The sequence below is a fragment of the Artemia sp. Qi Xiang Cuo genome, chromosome 1 (genome assembly GCF_049724085.1).
Source record: "Artemia sp. Qi Xiang Cuo chromosome 1, ASM4972408v1, whole genome shotgun sequence".
NCBI classification, from domain to species: Eukaryota; Metazoa; Arthropoda; class Branchiopoda; order Anostraca; family Artemiidae; genus Artemia; species Artemia sp. Qi Xiang Cuo.
The window spans coordinates 81,217,243-81,233,835 of NC_142794.1; the positions used below are offsets into that span (position 1 = coordinate 81,217,243).

General features: G+C 33.2%; 1 pseudogene; it reads left to right on the forward strand.

Annotated features, from left to right (window-relative positions):
• Nucleotides 1–9,490: 9,490 nt before the first annotated feature.
• Nucleotides 9,491–10,618, forward strand: LOC148956792 (actin, cytoplasmic pseudogene; annotated as a pseudogene).
• The last annotated feature ends 5,975 nt before the right edge of the window (nt 10,619–16,593 follow it).

Sequence of the window (16,593 nt, forward strand, 5' to 3'; positions counted from 1 at the left end):
ATTTTATATTACTTAACATTGGAGGTGATGGTCTCTTACTAGGTTGCTAGCTACCGCTGCAACCCGGACTACCCCTGGAACCACCATATATCAGTTACTACGGGTGAAAGATCGTTCTTTACTGTAATACTTTATTATGAAATAAATTACAAACAGGAAAAAGCCTACGGCTTTTTCTTCTTTGGAATAGTAAGAGACGATCCTCAAATAATCAGGCAGCTAACTAGGCTTATAATTTGTTCTTTAACATAAACTTCATTAATCGGATATTTTAATATATCCTATATGGTTTAGAGGTTGGGATAGCTCTCACCCAGTAGGCTTGAGTTCAATTTCTGTATGGGAAATTTTTACTTATGATGATTTTTTAAGGAACATAATTAAAATTTCTTAATGTAATAAAAATAATTTGTTTTAATTACAAAAGGTTTTTAACCCCATTAATTTCCTTTAAAATGAGCCATTGAACAACTCTCTACGATGTTCCAGTGCCATGCTATCTGTTGAAGTACTAACCTATACTATAATTAAGTGGCGTATAAAATTTAGTATAGGCAAGAGGTCGTTCTTTATTATAATATCATAAAACAATTAATTAGCTTTTTACACATATCTCATATGGTCTAGTGGCTTAGGATAGTTGGCTTTCAACCAATTGGCTTGGGTTCGAATTCCGGTGTGGGAATTATTTTTAAAACAAAATCAGGTGAAATTAATTAGCTAATTTGACAAGACATAGGTAACTAAGGGCAAGAGTTCGTTCTCTGCTATAAAACAGGCTTGGGTTCGATTCCCGGTGTGGGAAAATTTTTAACTCTATAATCTTCGAATATTTGAACCTTTTATAATTTATAATGATGTATAATATAAATACTGTAATCTTAACTATATTAACTATAGTGAAGTTGCGTATGCAAGTTAGTATAGGGAAGAGTTCGATCTTTATTATAAGACATCAAAATGCAGTTCTTGGTGGAAAAATTTATTCTCTTTTAGAAATAATTTATTTTAGTTACAAAAGGTTTTTAACCCAATTAATTTCCTTTAAAATGAGCTATTGAACAACCCTCTACGATGTTCCAGTGCCAAGCTATCTCTGGAAATAAAGAAAAAAAAAAGAAAAAAATATCCCGTTTAGGAAGAATGTTGTAGTAGCTGCCACTTTTCTTGATTTTCAAGCCAATATATTTCCCTTTCTGTTCAAGCCAAGGGACAGAAAGTTTCCTATACAGGGGTTTCGGACAAGGCGGTTCTAATGGTGTACTTTTTGTTTTGATCTGACTCCTTTTTTAGGAACTATGGGTTTTTATATTTCTTAACATTGGACGTGATCGTCTCTTACTAGGTTGCTAGCTACCGCTGCAACCCGGATCGTCTCTTACTAGATTGCTAGCTACTGCTGCAACCCGGATTCACATATATATTATTTATGAGAGGCAACCTGGCCGAGTGGTCCAAGGCACTGGTGTTAACCACCAGTCTCTTCGGAGGCGTGGGTTCAAATCTTACCGCTGGTATACGATTATGTTTGAAAGACTGCAGTGTGAAAAGACATCGAAAATGCAGTTTTTGGTGGAAAAATTTATTCTCTTTTAGAAATAATTTATTTTAGTTACAAAAGGTTTTTAACCCAATTAATTTCCTTTAAAATGAGCTATTGAACAACCCTCTACGATGTTCCAGTGCCAAGCTATCTCTGGAAACAAAGAAAAAAAAAAAGAAAAAAATATCCCGTTTAGGAAGAATGTTGTAGTAGCTGCCACTTTTCTTGATTTTCAAGCCAATATATTTCCCTTTCTGTTCAAGCCAAGGGACAGAAAGTTTCTTATACAGGGGTTTCGGACAAGGCGGTTCTAATGGTGTACTTTCTGTTTTGATCTGACTCCTTTTTTAGGAACTATGGGTTTTTACATTTCTTAACATTGGACGTGATCGTCTCTTACTAGGTTGCTAGCTACCGCTGCAACCCGGATATCTTTGAAAAGACTGCAGCATGAAAAGACATAAAAAATGCAATTTTTTTGACAAAATTGATTCTACTTTAAAAAGTATTTTATTTTTAATTACAAAAGTGACTAGATGTTGCAATTGCCTTTAACATGAGCTATTATACAACTCTCTACGATTTTCCAGTGCCCAGCTAGCTGAGCATGAAAAAAAGCGGAAAGAAAAAAATATCCCGTTTGTGGAGAATAACGTGGTAAAAGTCTATTTTCTTGATTTTCAAGCCAATATATTTTCTTTGTTATTCAAGCCAAAGGGCGGTAAGTTTTCTTTATAGAGGATTCGGACAAGGCGGTTCTAATGGTGTACTTTTTGTTTTGATCTGACTCTTTTTTAGGAGTTGGGGGTATTATATTTCTTAACATTGGAGGTGATCGTCTCTTACTAGGTTGCTAGCTACCGCTGCAACCCGGATAAAAGTTTTAGTTACTACGTGCCTTGGTTTGTTCTTTACTAGGTTTAAGCTATATCCGATGAAATTTATGCTATAAGATATCATAAAACAATTAATTAGCTTTCTACACGTATCTCATATGGTCCAGTGGCTTAGGATAGTTGGCTTTCAACCAATTAGCTTGGGTTCGAATCCCGGTGTGGGAATTATTTTTAAAACAAAATCCGGTGAAATTAATTAGCTAATTTGACAAGACAGGTAACTAAGGGCAAGAGTTTGTTCTTTATTATAATGCCTATGCAAGTTAGTATAGGGAAGAGTTCGATCTTTATTATAGGACTGAAAACTAAAATAATTGCATTTATGAGACAGTAATATGGAGATATGTACTTTACGGGTTACAAACCAAAAAAAGTTTGGTTCCAGGATACAATAATAAATTTGAACTGAGATGAAAAAAATTTTCTTCCAGGAGACAAAAAGCAAAACTAATTTTAGAATTTTCATGTATCTTCGAACATTTGAACCTTTTATAATTTATAATGATGTATAATATAAATACTGTAATCTTAAGTATAGTGAAGTTGCGTATGCAAGAGGTCGTTCTTTATTATAATCAAGCCAATATATTTCCCTTGCTGTTCAAGCCAAGGGACAGAAGGTTTCCTATACAGGGGTTTCGGACAAGGCGGTTCTAATGGTGTACTTTTTGTTTTGATCTGATTTCTTTGTTAGGAACTATGGGTTTTTATATTTCTTAACATTGGACGTGATCGTCTCTTACTAGGTTGCTAGCTACCGCTGCAACCCGGATGATATACGACTATGACGTCATTGATCAATCTTTAATATGAAATCTTTTAATGTGTAATAACCTATACTATAATTAAGTGAAGTATAAATTTAGTATAGGCAAGAGGTCGTTCTTTATTATATTCCTTTAAAATGAGCTATTATACAGCTCTCTATGATTTTCCAGTGCCCAGCTAGCTGAGCAGAAAGAAAAAGCGGAAAGAAAAAAATATCCCGTTTAGGCAGAATGTTGTAGTAGCTGCCACTTTTCTTGATTTTCAAGCCGATATATTTCCCTTGCTGTTCAAGCCAAGGGACAGAAAGTTTACTATACAGGGGTTTCGGACAAGGCGGTTCTATTGGTGTACTTTTTGTTTTGATCTGACTCCTCTGTTGGGAACTATGAGTTTTTATATTTCTTAACATTGGACGTGATCGTCTCCTACTAGGTTGCTAGCTACCGCTGCAACCCGGATGTAAATTTAGAAAAATTTTACGAATGTTTTACCGGGATTACGAAAAATATTCAAAATTAAAGATTAAAATTATCTCTGAAAGAATGGATTTTGTTGAAAAGTCAGCTAGAGATGCTTTCGCAAAACTTCATAGTAATATCCAAAAGAAATGTTGCATGTTTAGTGAAAAGCTTCCAAGGTATGAACCGGCAACTGTGGAACAGTTTACAGATGTAATGGGAAATCTTATACATCACTGTGAATATATGGAGGCATAATTGTTCTTTACTTAGTTTCAGCTTTAATTCGATGATCCAGACTTTATGTACTAACTACATCCAAAGACTATGACGTCATTGATTAATATTGTATATAAAAAATTAAGTTTTTCGTAAAAAAAAATTTATTTAAAAAAAAAATTAAGTACAAATAGCGCTAGATCTAGAGATTTCCTTCAAAATGAGCCATTGAACAACTCTCTACGATGGTCCAGTGCCAAGCTATCTGTGGAAAAGAAAGAAAAAAATATCCCGTTTGTGTAGAATAACGTGGTTAAAGTCAATTTTCTTGATTATCAAGCCAATATATTTTCTTTGTTATTCAAGCCGCAGGGCGGTAAGTTTCCTTTATAGGGGTTTCGGACAAGGCGGTCCTAATGGTGTACTTTTTGTTTTGATCTGACTCTGTCTTTAGGAGTTAGGGGTTTTTATATTTCTTAACATTGGACCTGATCGTCTATTACTAGGTTGCTAGCTACCGCTGCAACCCGGACTAGTGACTAGGATAGTTAACTTTCATTTAACAGGCTCGGGTTCGATTCCCGGTGTGGGAAAATTTTTAACTCTATAATCTTCGAACATTTGAACCTTTTATAATTTATAATGATGTATAATATAAATACTGTAATCTTAACTATAGTGAAGTTGCGTATGCAAGTTAGTATAGGGAAGAGTTCGATCTTTATTATACCCCCTTCCCCCAAAGTTGTCCAATTAAACTTTTGAGATAAGCATTGTGTTAGACATTAGTTCAAAGGTCCAATAACTATGGTTTTGGTGATGATTTATTATACTAATCTATTACAAACAAGAAAAAGCCTATGGCGTTTTCTTAATTGGAATAGTAAGAGACGACATGGCTACAACCTACAATTATGACATCATTGATCAATCTTTAACATGAAATTATAATCTTATTTTAGCTACTATGGACTGGAAGTTTGTTCTTTACTGTAATAATCTTAACTATAGTGAAGTTGCGTATGCAGGTTAGTATAGGGAAGAGTTTGATCTTTATTATAATTTCATTATAGCTTTTGTCACCCCAGTATCTACCCATTATTCTGGTAGCAACTTTTTTCTTATGTTTGTTTCGGTAATCTATATCGTTATCATACCGTTCCTTGCTCTTTTGTTTCGCTGTCTCAATTTTCCCTTCTCGATACCCCTGATCCGTAAGATACCTCTGTTTTGCTCTGTCATATTTCATTTTCTTAAATCCTGGATCACAAGACATCTTAGTAGCAATCCTTACGCGTGCTCGAGCTTTATTGCGTTTGGTGGCATTTTTATCTCTTTTAAATAAACTTTTCTTATATTTCAGGATGTTAGCTTTATTTTTTGTGTAGTAAAGTTTTCTATTAGTAGAAATTTGGATTGTTCTATTTTGATATTGTTTTTGGTTATTCTTTCTTTTTTTCCACTCGCGTGAGACCATATTTTTTCAAGATTTAAAATTATTAAGCACACAAAATCCCGTGTCGAGTATCTAAAACCTAGCATAAAACAAAACTAATTTTAAAATTTTCAGGTATTTATCTTTTTTTAATTAAAAAATTAGTATTATTGTTTATACACAATAAATATTTTTTAAGTTTAAATAATAATTTTTTTGATTATTGAATGAAAAATAAAATAATTGAAATTATGAGAAAATAATATGTATATATGTAATTTACGTGTTACAGGATACAATAATAAATTTGAACTGAGATGAAAAAAAAATTTCTTCCAGGAGACAAAAAGCAAAACTAATTTTAGAATTTTCATGTATTTTTGTTGTTTAAATTAAAAAATTACTATTACTGATTAGGCATCATAAATATTTTTGCAGTTTACATAATAATTTTAGCGATTAAGCCAAAAAAGAAAATTTTGGTTCCAGGAGTTTCGGTTACTATTGAGACAAGTAGCTATTATTACTATAGAGTTCATTACATGGACTGTTTTATTGCTTCAAAATTCAAATATCTTTGAAAAGACTGCAGTATGAAAATACATCAAAAATGCAATTTTTTTGACAAAATTGATTCTACTTTAAAAAGTATTTTATTTTTAAATACAAAAGTGACTAGATGTTGCAATTTCCTTTAAAATGAGCTATTATACAGCTCTCTATGATTTTCCAGTGCCCAGCTAGCTGAGCAGAAAGAAAAAGCGGAAAGAAAAAAATATCCCGTTTGTGGAGAATAACGTGGTAAAAGTCAATTTTCTTGATTTTCAAGCCAATATATTTTCTTTGTTATTCAAGCCAAAGGGAGGTAAGTTTCCTTTATAGAGGATTCGGACAAGGCGGTTCTAATGGTGTACTTTTTGTTTTGATCTGACTCTTTTTTTAGGAGTTGGGGGGTTTTATATTTCTTGACATTGGAGGTGATCGTCTCTTACTAGGTTGCTAGCTACCGCTGCAACCCGGACTAATTCAAAAATTGTCAGGTATTGCTCTAGTTTGAATTAAAAAATTAGTATTATTGGTTAGACATAATAAATATTTTTGCAGTTTACATAATAACTTAAGAGATTCTAAACTCAAAACTAAAATAAAAAAAAAATGAATATTTCTCATTGGAAATATAGGACAACAATACAGAAATACGTAATTTACAGGTTAAGCCTAAAAGATTTGAACTAAGATGATATAAAATTAATGGCGTATAAAATGGTGTAGCGAGTCAATCGAAGCAAAAGGAAAACCAAACTAATTTTTAAATTTTCAGGTTTTTTTCTGGTTTGAATTAAAAAATGGAAATTATTGTTCAGACACCGTGAATATTTTTGCACTTTGCAGCTAAATAAAATTATATTTTTTTAAATTTTCAGGAATTATTCTAGTTTCAGTTGACAAATAAGATTGTTTTTCTTCAAGGAATCGAGCAGCTAACTAAGTCCAATATATACAATGGTATGTTTTTCGAAGAATCTCTTTTAATTAGGTTCCTAGCTACCGCTGCAAACCGGAAAAATTAAAAAATATTTTATCTTTAATTACAGAAGGAACTAGATGTAGCAAGTTTTACTATTGAGACGAGTCACTCTTACTATACTACAACATATAGTTCGTTAACACGAAATGTTTGCTTTGATGTATCTATTGGTACCAAAATTTCGTTCTTTAGAGTTTTGGTCACTATTGAGACAATCATAGTTTTGTTCATTAGAGTGTCGGTTACTATTGAGACAAGTAGCTATTATTACTATAGATTTTATTACAATGAACTGTTTGATTGCTTCAAAATTCAAATATCTTTGAAAAGACTGCAGCATGAAATAACATCAAAAATGCAATTTTTTTGACAAAATTGATTCTACCTTTAAAAAGTATTTTATTTTTAATTACAAAAGTGACTAGATGTTGCAATTTTCTTTAAAATCAGCTATTATACAGCTCTCTATGATTTTCCAGTGTCCAGCTAGTTGAGGAGGAAAATCCAGCGGAAAGAAAAAAATATCCCGTTTGTGGAGAATAACTTGGTTAAAGTCAATTTTCTTGATTTTCAAGCCAATATATTTTCTTTGTTATTCAAGCCAAAGAGTGATAAGTTTCCTTAATAGGGGTTTTGGACAAGGTGGTTCTAATAGTGTAATTTTTGTTTTGATCTGACTCTTTTCTTAGGAGTTAGGGGTTTTTATATTTCTCAACATTGGACGTGATCGTCTCTTACTAGGTTGCTAGCTACAGCTGCAACCCAGATACTCCATTAAATTTATTTACACACTGCAACCTATCCAAAGAAAATTCATTTTTACTGTATTTCCGATTTCTAACAATGATTTCTACTAAGCTTCAAACTTTGGCTTAATTTTTCAAAGTTTCTGAATTTTTGTAATCCCTTGTTAAAGCATATAAAAAATTTCATTTACCAGTTTTTTGCTCTTTAAGCAATTAAATATTTTTTCGTACTGGAGTCTATTCAAACATATGATTATTACATCAAGTCTGATTTCTAACAACGATTTCTAATAAACTTTGCTTTTCCACAATTCAATGTCTTTTCATACTGCAGTTTTATCAAAAATATTTGATTTTTAAAGTAAATCCGATTTCTTAAAACAATTTCTACTAAGCTTCAAACTTTTGGTTTTCTTTTCAGAGGTCTTAGAAGTTTTGTAATGCCTTGTTAAAACATATACAAAAACTTTTGCAATTACCAGTTTTTTGTTCTTTAGGCAATTTAATGTCTTTTAATACTGAATCTTTTCATAAATATTTGATTATTACAGCAAGTCCGATTTCTAAAAATGATTTCTACTAAGCTTCAGACTTTCGGTTTTCTATTCTAATAAGTTTTTAGAATTGTTGTAATGCCTTGTTAAAATATGTACAAATATTTTTGCAATTTCCAGTTTTTGTTCTTTAGGCAATTTAATGACTTTTAATACTGAATTTATTCATAAACATTTGATTATTACAGCAAGTCCAATTTCTAACAACGATTTCTACTAAGCTTCAAACTTTTGGTTTTCGATTTTAGGGTTTTAAGATTGTTTTAATCCCTTTTCCAATATATACAGTTATTTTTGCAATTACCAATATATCGCTCTTTAACCAGTTTAATATATTTCTCAATGCATGAAAATCTTCAATTTTTCAAACGCCACCAGGCCCCGGTAATTGGCACGCGGTAGGCTTCTATATATAGATTCTCACTGTCATTTGTCTTCTAAACGTAGACAATTTGAGCCTTTGCTTGATGTCATGACGTCCAATCATGTATAAGATAGATGAATGATGTCATAATACTAGACTCTAACCATATATGGCACAAAAGTAAATGCGATATTATAGTGTTAGCTATAATTGCATCAGTACATAATCGCTAATATTATGATGCAAACTGGAAAAATATTTATGGTATCTGAGAAATAATATTAATTTTTTAATTCAAACTAGGAAAATACCTGACAATTTTTAAATTAGCTTTGTTTTTTTGTTCGATTTAATAAATAAAACTTTTATTTAGTCTCTTACTTCGAAGCTATAATTGTCTCCTGGAACCAAACTTTTTTTGGCTCAATTTTTAAAGTGCGTACCCTATGTTTTGTGCTACATTTTCGTAGAAAAGAATTTCAATTTCTTATTTTATTTTAGTTTTCAGTTCAGAATCGCTAAGGTTATTATGTAAAGTGCAAAAATATTTATGGTGTCTGAGAAATAATATTAATTTTTTTCTTGTTTCAAAATAGAGAAATACCTGAAATTTTCAAAATAGTTTTGTTGTAGGTTCAATTTCATCAACGAAAGTTTTATTCCATCTCTTACTTAAAAGTTATAACTATCTCCTGGAATCAAACTGTTTTTGGCTCAACTTCTAAAGTGCGTATCTTTTGTAGAAAAGAAAATCAATTTTTATTATAGTTTTCAGTTCAGAATCGGTAAGGTTATTTTGTAAACTGCAAAAATTTGTATGGTGTTCGAGCAATACTTTTTATTTTTTATTTCAAACTAGAAAAATATCTGTAAATTTTAAAATTAGTTTTATTTTTTGTTAGGGATTTGCAACTCGATACGGTACTTAAGCTTGTAATGTCATATTATAGTAAGAATTACTAAGACATTTGAAAAAAATATGACAGAAGATTTAGTTGCAGTTGTTATTGATAATGGATCAGGTATTTGTAAAGAAGGATTTTCAGGAGATGATGCCCCAAAAGTTATGTTTCCTGCTGTGATTGGACGTCCAAAACATACGGGAGTGATGATTAATTCAGGCAGCCAGGATGCTTATGTAGGCGATGACGCTCAAGCAAAAAGGGGAATTTTGAGACTTAAGTATCCTGTAGAGCATGGAATTGTCACAGATTGGGACGATATGGAAAAGATTTGGCATCATACATTCTACAATGAACTTCGCGTTGCCCCAGAAGAGCACCCAGTTTTACTCACAGAGGCTCCTCTTAACCCAAAAGCCAACAGAGAAAAAATGACTGAAATCATGTTCGAAACTTTTAACACCCCTGCTATGTATGTTGCCATCCAAGCCGTCCTATCCCTCTACGCATCTGGAAGAACCACTGGTATTGTTCTTGACTCTGGCGATGGTGTCTCACATACTGTACCCATCTACGAAGGTTATGCCCTTCCACATGCAATTATGAGATTGGACCTTGCTGGTCGAGATTTGACGGATTATTTGATGAAAATTTTAACTGAGCGAGGATATTCCTTTACCACCACTGCCGAAAGAGAAATCGTTCGTGATATCAAAGAAAAACTTTGCTATGTCGCTTTGGACTTCGAACAGGAGATGGCAACTTCCGCCAGCTCAGCATCTCTTGAACAAAACTATGAGCTGCCTGATGGTCAGGTCATCAATATAGGTAATGAGAGATTCAGATGCCCAGAAGTCTTATTCCAGCCATCTTTTCTCGGTATGGAGTCTGACGGGATTCATGAAACAATGTACAAAAGTATCATGAAATGCGACGTTGACATAAGAAAGGATCTCTATGGCAGCATCGTTTTGTCTGGCGGTTCTACCATGTTCCCTAGGATTGCTGACAGAATGCAAAAGGAAATAACTACCATTGCACCATCCACCATGAAGATCAAAGTCATTGCCCCTCCTGAGCGTAAATACACCGTATGGATCGGTGGATCAATCTTAGCTTCCCTCTCAACATTTCAACAGATGTGGATTTCTAAGCAGGAATACGATGAGTCTGGACCATCCATTGTTCACAGAAAATGCTTTTAACTTGCTTATGCAAATAGTAAACATGCCAAAAAATGTGATTTTTGTTAAACTTCTTCTGTTGAAAGAAGAAACCATCATCATTTTATGGTTAACCTTGCTTAGACAATGGATTAAGACTGACTTAGATAGATAGTGGTTACCATTCCTTAGTCAGGTAGGAAAGACAGTTTTTTCTCGCTTTCAAGTTTTTTTCAAAATATCCGGGTGTCAACAAATAACTAGTAACCTAGTGAGAGACGACCATGCCCATAGTAAAAAAAAATTGCCCATTATTCCTAAAACTATAATCACATCATAAAACTAAGTACGCTATTAGAACCTTATTCTCCAATACTCCTATGTAGGAAACTAACTGCCCCTTGGCTTGAAAAACAAGGAAAATATATCAGTTCAAAAATCAAGAAAAGTGGCTGCCACCAAGGTATTCCGCATCGAAAGCAGGTTTGTTTTTCCGTTTTTTTCTCCCCATTCAAGCCAAGGGACGGTAAGTTTGCTATATGGCTGTTTCGGAAAAGGCGGTTCTAACAGTGTATTTTTTGTTTTGATCTGAATCTATTTTCAGGAATTATGGGTTACTTTAGTTTTAAATATGGGGCGGGGTCGTCTTTAACGAGGTTGATAGCTACAGTTGCAACCCAGATTTTATGTAACATACCTTATAGAAGTAACTTTAAAAAGATATGTGTTTGAAGTTATATTGTCAATAGATTATTTCAGTTAACATTGGCATGTGGTTCTTTGCTGTATTTTTTTTTCAAGGAATCGAACAGCTAACTAAGTCCAATAAATGCAATGATATGTTCTTCGAATGATCGTCTTTTAATTAGGTTGCTAGGTATTCAAGCCAAAGGACGGTAAGTTTCCTTTATAGGGGTTTTGGACAAGGTGGTTCTAATGGTGTACTTTTTATTTTGAGAACAGTTTGAACAGTTTTAATGAACTAAATCGAGCTTTTATGTAATGACGTCAGTTACAACTGGGGTTCGTTCTATGTTATATGATTACAAACCAGAAAAAACTACAGCTTTTTCTTCTCTGAAATAGTAATAGACTAACCTCAAATAGTCAAGTAGCTAATATAGTCCAATGTATGCAATGGTTTGCTATTCCAATTATCGTCTTTTCATGTAATGACTTATTGTGTTTCTTAACATTGGACGTGATGGTCCCTTACTAGGCTGCTAGCTACCGCTGCAACCCTGATTCTTTGAAACAGAAAGAGATGAACTTCAAACAATCAAGTAGATAACTAACTCGAATGTATACAATGATTTGTTATTCCAATGATCGTCTTTTAATATAACCATATACAAGTTACTGTGGGTGAGAGATCGTTCTTTACTGTAAACAACCAGGATGACGTCAGTTACAACTTGGGTTTCTTTATACTATATCATTACAAACAGGAAAAAGCCTACGGCTTTTTCTTCTTTGAAATAGTAAGAGACGATCCTCAAGCAATCAAGTAGCTATCTAAGTCCAATGTATGCAGTTGTATGTTATTCCAATGATCGTATTTTAATGTAATTTTCTTGATTTTCAAGCCAATATATTTCCCTTGCTGTTCAAGCCAAGGGACTGAGTTTCCTATACAGGGTTTCGGACAAGGCGGTTCTAATTGTGTAATTTTTGTTTTGATCTGACTCGTTTTTTAGGAACTATGAGTTTTTATATTTTGTAACATTGGACTTAATCGTCTCTTACTAGGTTGCTAGCTACCGCTGCAACCCAGATTAGGTTGCTAGCTACCGCTGCAACCCGGATAATTGACAAACACCATTTATGATGAAGTATAATCGTTTTTATGTAACTACACCTGGAACCACCATACATTAGTTAGTATAGGAGAGAGATCGTTCTTTACTGTCTCTTTTCGAAATAATTTATTTTAGTTACTATAGATTTTTAGTCCAATTAATTTCCTTCAAAATGAGCCATTGAACGACTCTCTACGATGTTCCGGTGCCAAGCTATCTCTGGAAAAGAAGAAAAAAAGAAAACAAGAAAAAAAAATATCCCGTTTAGGCAGAATGTTGTAGTAGCTGCCACTTTTCTTGATTTTCAAGCCAATATATATCTCTTGCTGTTCAAGCCAAGGGACAGAAAGTTTACTATACAGGGATTTCGGACAAGGCGGTTCTAATGGTGTACTTTTTGTTTTGATCTAACTCCTTTTTTAGGAACTATGGGTTTTTATATTTCTTTACATTGGACGTGATCGTCTCTTACTAGGTTGCTAACTACCGCTGCAACCCGGATTTCAGTTACTATAGGCTAGAGTTCGTTCTTTATTATAACTCTTACTAGGTTGCTAGCTACCGCTGCAACCCGGACAAGCCATATATTTTCCCTGTTATTCAAGCTAAGGGATGGTAAGTTTGCTATATAGATGTTTTGGACAAGGCAGCTCTAATAGTATACTTGTTGCTTTAATCTGAATCTAATTTTAGGAGGTATGGGTTACTTTAGTTTTTAATATGGGGCGTGGTCGTCTCTTACTAGGTTGATAGCTACCGCTGCAACCCAGATATGGTTATAGCCTATATACGACAATTTCGTCATTAATCAAGCTTATACACGAGAATACAATTTTTGGCAAAATAGATTCTATTTCAAAAACTATTTCATTTTTATTAAAAAAGGTACTAGATGTGCAATTTCCTTTGAATTTAACTGTTATACAGCTCTGAAGGATTTTCCAGTGCCCAGCTAGCATAGGAAGAAAAAAAGGAAAGAAAAAAAGATGCCGTATGTAGAGAATATCATGGTTTCAGCCACTTTTCTTTATTTTCAAGCCAATATATTTTCCCTCTTGTTCAAGCCAAGTGACGGTAAGTATCATTCCTTCATGCAAACTTTACTAACCTATACTCTAGTGAAGTGGCCTATAAAATTTAGTATGGGCAAGAGGTCATTCTTTATTATAATTTGTTTTAATTACAAACTGGTTTTTAACCCCATTAATTTCCTTCAAAATGAGCCATTGAACAACTCTCTACAATGTTGCAGTGCCATGCTATCTGTTGAATTACTAACCTATTCTACAATTAAGTTGCGTATAAAATTTAGTATAGGTAAGAGGTCGTTCTTTATTATAAAACAAACAGGAAAAATCCTACGGCTTTTTCTTCGTTGAAATAGAAAGAGACGAACCTACAATAGCCGAACTAAGTCCAATGTATGCAATGGTTTGTCATTCCAATGCTCGTCTTTTAATGTAAAATTATTCCAATGATCGTCTTTTAATGTAATTTTAAAACCAAATTAGTCACTATGGCCTAGAATTCGTTCTAAACAATAATGAACAATATCAGTCCTTTATGTAATCTTCATCATTGTGATAACGCTCCTTGATCTTTTGTCTATCCTGCTCAATTGTTGCTTCTCTATAAAGTTTATCATTTTGATAACGCTCCTTGATGTTTTGTTTAGCTGTCTCAATTTTGGCATGTCTATAATCTTCATCATTGTGATAACGCTCCTTGAACTTTTGTTTGGCTGTCTCAATTTTTGCATGTCTATAATCTTCATCATTGTGGTAACACATCTTGCTGTTTTGTTTTGCAATCTCAATTATTACTTCTCGATACGCCCGGTCGGTTGAATACCTTTACTTTTTTCTTTTCGAGATACTATCTCTGTTTTTTTTGTAGTACTGTTTTTTTTAACTTGCGTGTAGCTTGCTTTGATCTAGCCATTATGGATTCATGAATGAGACCATTTACAGTTTTGACGTTTCTTATATAGTAATTATGACGTCACGGCGTAATGATTACTATGGATGAGAGATCGTTCTTTACTGTAAATTTTTACTTATGATGATTTCTTAAGGAACATAATTAAAATTTCTTAATGTAATAAAAATAATTTGTTTTAATTACAAAAGGTTTTTAACCCAATTAATTTCCTTTAAAATGAGCCATTGAACAACTCTCTACGATGTTCCAGTGCCATGCTATCTTTTGAATTACGAACCTATACTATAATTAAGTGGCGTATAAAATTTAGTATAGGCAAGAGCTCGTTCTTTATTATAATCTTTTAATGTAAAAAAAATATAAATACTGTAATCTTAACTATAGTAAAGTTGCGTATGCAAGTTAGTATAGGGAAGAGTTTGATCTTTATTATACTGGAAACAAAGAAAAGAGAAAAAAATATCCAGTTTAGGCAGAATGTTGTAGTAGCTGCCACTTTTCTTGATTTTTTAGTACTGATTTTTTAACTTGCGTGTAGCTTGCTTTGATCTAGCCATTATGTATTCATGAATGAGACCATTTACAGTTTTGACGTTTCTTATATAGTAATTATGACGTCACTGCATCAAAAATACAGTTTTTATTGGAAAAATTTATTCTTTTTTAGAAATAATTTATTTTAGTTACTATAGATTTTTAACCCAATTAATTTCCTTTAAAATGAGCTATTTAACAACCCTCTACGATGTTCCAGTGCCAAGCTATCTGTGGAAAAGAAAACAAAAGAAAAAGAAAAAAGAAAAAAATATCCCGTTTGGGGAGAATAACGTGGTTAAAGTCAATTTTCTTGATTTTCAAGCCAATATATTTCCCTTGCTGTTCAAGCCAAGGGACAGAAAGTTTCCTATACAGGGGTTTCGGACAAGGCGGTTCTAATGGTGTACTTTTTGTTTTGATCTGACTCCTTTGTTAGGAACTATGGGTTTTTATATTTCTTAACATTGGACGTGATCGTCTCTTACTAGGTTGCTAGCTACCGCTCCAACCCGGAAAGACAGGAAAATGTGGAGCTAGTGCCCTTAGAGAACGCAAATAGCTCTGACATCCCTCATTTGGGCTACAGTATAACGAATGCCCATGCTTTCTTGTGTCCCTGTAATTGATTTCACAATAATCCAAGCCGCCAAGGTAGAAATTAACCACTTTGTCAGTTGAAAATTTTAATGCTGTATTATTTTCAAGGATATCAAAAAGAATTTGTTATAATTCAATATCCGTCGGATAGAGCTTGCAGATATCAGGGTGACATTGCCAAGTAACCTGCTGCCCAGTTTTTGGTTTTGAATGTTTACTCAGATTGTTATAGGTGACTTCAGCCATCATAATTTCCTTGTCAGATCTAGTTCTAGAGCATTTTTTAATAGTTGTCTCGTACTTTTCAGGACAGTTTGTTCTACTACACAGAGAATTTTTTGCCAAATATTCGGTAGAACTAAAAGAACTGTTTAAAACACAGTTAGAAATGCTTTTTTCTTGAGTCGGTGTTCCAGGAATTTGTTCTAAATCATTAGTCTTACAAACATATTTACTAATAACCCTAACAGGCTCGTTTTCGCCATAATTGAAAAACATTGCTTTTCCTTCGCTGTTGATAGGTATGCTTGTATATATATTTTTATTGCTGCTACATAAACTGCAATTGCTCCTTCCAAAATTAATATACGAATTTTCTAAGAAGTACGCCTCCGTATATTCACTGTGTTGTCGAACATTTTCCATTGCATCTATAAACTGTTCCGCAGTTGCCAATCCATACCTTGGAAGCTTTTCGTTAAACTGACAACATTTCTTTTGGATATTACTATGAAGCTTTGCCAAAGAATTTCTAGCCGACTTTTCAACAGCATCCGCTCTTTCAAAGAGAATTTTAATCTGTAATTTTGAATACTTTTCGTGATCCCGATAAAACATGCGTAAAATGTTTCTCAATTTACAAAGATCAGCCTGCATTTTTGCCATCTTCTTGTATTTCTGAATGTAATTTTTCCCTTTGTCCTTATGCGTTCTTCGGTACAACCTCGCAGAGAATTTAATTTTTTCATTATAGCTTTTGTCACCCCAGTATCTACCCATTATTCTGGTAGCAACTTTTTTCTTATGTTTGTTTCGGTAATCTTCATCATTATCATACCGTTCCTTGCTCTTTTGTCTAGCCTGCTCAATTGTTGCTTCTCTATAAAGTTTATCATTATGATAACGCTCCTTGATCTTTTGTCT